The 4,725-nt window shown below is 41.4% G+C and overlaps 1 pseudogene; it reads left to right on the top strand.

The window, feature by feature from the left end:
- The first annotated feature begins 495 nt into the window (after positions 1 to 495).
- On the top strand, positions 496 to 1,204 carry LOC102474652 (FUN14 domain-containing protein 1-like; annotated as a pseudogene).
- Positions 1,205 to 4,725: the final 3,521 nt, after the last annotated feature.

Raw genomic sequence — 4,725 nt, 5'->3', positions numbered from 1 at the left:
TTGGATTATTAAGGTAGGCCCAATGCCCAACTAATCACATGAATTCTTTCTTTTTTTTTTTGAGAGAGAGATTTTTGCTATTGGGTGCATGTACTTGCTGGAGAGAAAGAAAGAGACTGAGAGACAGAAAGTGAGAAATCACTCTCCAGGGGAGATGGCTATGCCACAATCCCTTCTGCTCCATTCTCCTCTTGCGATCTTGGCACAAACATGCATGCTATCCATGTAAGTTGTAAGCTACCGATCTGGAATTCGAACCACAGTTGACTACATGGGAATCCAGTGACATAACCATTATGCCATCTGCTGGCCCCTAATTACATGAATTACTGAAGGCAGAGAATCTTCTCTGGCTGGAAGCAGGAGAAGTCAGAAAAATTTGAAGAGAGGGTAAGACAACGTGGAGGAGAAGTTGGGAAAAAGAGACCATAGATTTCCTCCTTGACCTAGAGAGGCTCTTAAAGTTCTGGGGAGAGGAGGGCTCCTGGCCATATCATGGCGATCCGGAACTTCCATCTCCAAGACTATGACAGTGATGACAATTCTTACAAAGTGTTGGATTTAAATGAGTAAGTAAGAAATCATCCCTGGTGGAATGGAGTGTCTGGCCACAGTTAGGACCTATGGTAGAAAACACTCAGCAGCTACCCAGATGGCAATAGGTGGTGTAGCTGTCTTGTTTGGGGATTTTTGTTCCAGTTAAGTGGGAAAACGTGCAGCAACTGCGACAGGTAGTGGCTTTCTTCTCCTTCAGGTTGCTGGTCACAATGGCTGTGTGCAGATTGACTGGAAGAGAGTTGAAAAAGATATAAACAAAGCCAAACAGCAGGTTAAGAAAGGAGTGAACAGGGACTGGCAGTTGGCATAATGGTTATGTTGCTGGACTCCCATGTAGTTGACCGCGGTTCGAGTCCTGGACCCTGTGGCTTAAACTCATGCCGGGTGCGTGTGTGTGCGTGCCCAAGATCCCGAGAGGAGAATGGAGGAGAAGGGATTGTGGCGTGGCCATCCCCCCTAGGGAGTAATTTCTCGCTTTCTGTCTCTCTGTCTATCTGGCAAGCACACACACCCTATAGCAAAAAGGAGTGAACAAACCTGCACCTGAATCAACAATATAATCAAAGAAGCAACAGAATTTATCAAGAAGGATATTGTGATATCCAGTGGATTTGTGGGAGGCTTTTTTCTAGGACTTGCATCTTAAGGACATGAGCATTCTACCCTAGTGACCTAAACTGAGAGAGGAAATGTGATGGAGGCAAGGTGGCCGCCCAGTAGTAAGTGACACCAGAGTCACCGGGGCAAGGAGAAACAACTAGCTGGATAATGCTGAACTCACAACTTGGTATTTTGCCACCTGCAGCTTCATATCTGCTGTAAAATGACTTGTGTGGTCTATGAACAGTAGTATTCCTGAGGAAAACATGGCTTTCATCATTTTTTTTTTTGAGAGGTTTTTTTCTCACTATAGGGCGCGTGCGCTCGCCAGACAGACAGAGAGAGACAGAGAGACAGAAAGCGAGAAATCACCCCCCAGAGGGGATGGCCACGCCGCAATCCCTTCTCCTCCATTCTCCTCTTGGGATCTTGGGCACGCACGCACACGCGCCTGGTGTGGGTTTTAAGCCACCGGGTCCGGGACGCGAACCGCGGTCGACTACGTGGGAGTCCAGCGACATAGCCATTACGCTAACTGCTGGTTCCCAATCATGTTTTAAACATTTACATCTGTTAGAACTTAGCCTATAAAATATCAGCATTGGATATAGATATATAGAGAAAAAAAATGTTAGATTTATTGCCCAGTAAAATATTATCTTCTTTTTATTTAAATAAAATGTTTTTCATTGAGCTTTATAATTTAGTGCCAATAATTAAAAATTTATATTGTACCTTCAAAAACAAAACATTTGAAGTGTGAGAACTCACTGCTGGTCTTGAAGATAAAAGTGGCCATGAGCCAGGAAATTCACTAGGTTTCTACAACAGAATGGAAACCATTCTCAGTTGAGAAACCCTAAAAGGTAAGAACATCTGTATGACATCCACACGAAACTGAAATCTTCCAACAATCGGAATGTCTTTGGAAACAGATACATCCTGAGATTCCTCAGAGGATTTTGATGCTGCTGATGCTCTGAGTTAGACCCACCTGAGCTATGTTGTACCTGGAGGTCTGACTTCCAACCCAAAGAAATAGAGATAAAAAACTTTAAATTGCTTGGTCATAGGAATCCAAAACTGATAGATTATATACATAAAATTTAAAAAGAAAATTTAATTTAGCTGTAGGGCAAATATACTAGGCAGGGGGAGAGAAAAAGTTGTCACCCACCCCACACACACAGAGGGATGGCCATACCACAATATCTTCTCCTCCATTTTCCTCTTAGAAATTTGGGCACCTGCACACATGCACCTGAGTGTTTTTCAAATAGTCAATTTTAGGACCCAAACCAGAGAGTTGGCCATGTGTGATCCATCGGCCTTAACCACTACATTCCTTGCTGGCTTCTAGATCTTATATTCTATTGTGAAAAAGGAAAACATTACAAACTACTAAAAAAATTAAAAGTAAAATGTACAGCAAATTAAATGGGATTAAACACTATAAATAAAGAAAGCAAGAAAAAATACAGGAACTAATAAAATTAGGGAGAGGTCAGATTTTAACAACTATCAGGGGCTGGGAGCAGGTTCACAAAATCTCTATGGTTGTGTTTGGGAGAGAAAAGATGCACCTTGTGAAAGCCCTGATATGGAGGCCTGTGTGAAGAAAATGCAACGAGTTATGAAAAGGCTAGTAGTATATAATTTCCAGCAGGTAATAGAAAGCCAAATCAGTTTAAGAACTTTGCCTTTCACTCTGAGTTTGAATGTAGCAGGGGATTATAAGCAAAAGAGAGATTTCCACTTTAAAGGCTCACTGTTAATCTGGTGGAAAGACTAACTCTAGGGGGGAAAGAAGGAAGGAACGAGCAGCTGTGAGGCAATTGCAATAATACAGGCAAGACATAGTGGTGGCTTGGGGCAGGTTGGCAGCAGCTGAAGAGATAGTAAGTGTTGAGATTCTGCACAAATGTCTATGATTTGTGGAGAGGTGGCACATAGGATGAGGGAGAAAGAAGCCAAATGATTAAAATATTTGGCTGAAGAAACTGGAACAAGTGAATTTTCTTTAACCAAGGTAGAAATAACTATGGAAATTATTGGGAGAAAAACAAGGTTCTGACTTTTGAACGTCCTCATTAATTTGTTATGTATTGAAATGGAGGTTTTGGGACCAGCAGTTAGCGTAATGGCTATGTCGCTGGACTCCCATGTAGTCGACCACGGTTCGTGTCCCGGACCCGGTGGCTTAAAAACTCATGCCGGGCACATGTGCGTGCGTGCCCAAGATCCCGAGAGGAGAATGGAGGAGAAGGGATTGTGGCGTGGCCATCCCCCCGGGGGGGTGATTTCTCGCTTTTTGTCTCTCTGTCTCTGTCTCTGTCTGTCTGGCGAGTGCACACACCCTATGGCAAAAACCTCTCCAAAAAAAGAAAAAAAAAACAAGAAATGGAGGTTTTGAGTAGGCAGTAGATACAAAAGGAGGATGTTATGGAATCTCAGAGTAGTGGAGTTAAAGTAGTAGAGCTGAAAGTCTTAAATGTACAGAGAATAAAGACACCAGACACGGTAATATTATCAACAGAGTGAGAAGAAATAGACATGAGAGAGGTTAACGGACTTTTTTTTGAGCACTTGACTATTATGGATTCAGAAGTGTGAGATGCCAATAAAAGTAGTTGAGAGACCAGCAGTTGGTGTAATGTTTATATCGCTGGACTCCCATGCAGTTGACTGCAGTTCAAGTCCCAGACCCAGTGGCTTAAACTCATGTCAGGCACGCATACGTGTGTGCCCACGATCCCGAGAGGAGAATCAAAGAGAAGGGATTGTAGTATGGCCATCCCCCCTGGGAGGATGATTTCTCACTTTCTGTCTCTCTCTCTTTCTAGCAAACCCACATGCCCTATAGCAAAAACCACTCGAAAAAAAAACCCAAAAAACTAGTTGAATAGAATTGACTGATGTCATAGTAAACCCAGCAATGTTTAATTTACTAGAAATCAACTGAAGTTAGTGTCTCAAGAGAAGAAAATCATCCTTGTGCTTTTTTCCATTTATATTTTCATACCTATTAAAAATATACATGGACTTTTATTTAACTTAATTTTAAACAAGTAATGACTGGACATACTTGTGGCAGAGTGGTTAGGAAAGCCAGATCTGGCATGGCTGATTATGTGGTATAAGTCCTGGACTCAGTGGCTTGAAAAACATGCCAGGTGTATATGTCTATGTTTCTAAAATCTCAATAGGAGAATGGAGGAGAAAGGATTGAGTGAGAAGGCACCCTCCATTCACCCTGGAGAATGTCTTCTTATCCCCCTCCCCTTCTTTTCTGTCTCCAGAGAGCACACGTGCTTTATGGCAAATTAAAAAATAACAATGATTAATGTATTCACAATTCTATGAGTCCAAATATATTTTTATTATCAAAATAAAACATAGTGTACTTTTTAGTAACATAGTTTCTTTTTGTTTATTTGTTTGGAAAACTTGTTTTTTTCTTTTCTTTTTTTTCTTTTTATACATACAATCACATTATTTAACTTACAAAGTGAACATTTCAATATGTGAACATTTCTCCCCAGTCCAGTTGATCAAAATATCTTCAAC

This window comes from Tupaia chinensis, unplaced genomic scaffold, assembly GCF_000334495.1.
Source record: "Tupaia chinensis unplaced genomic scaffold, TupChi_1.0 Scaffold143722_1, whole genome shotgun sequence".
Lineage (NCBI taxonomy): Eukaryota > Metazoa > Chordata > Mammalia > Scandentia > Tupaiidae > Tupaia > Tupaia belangeri.
Note: the sequence above shows the minus strand (reverse complement) of the source record. Positions and strands in the feature narration are given on the sequence as shown.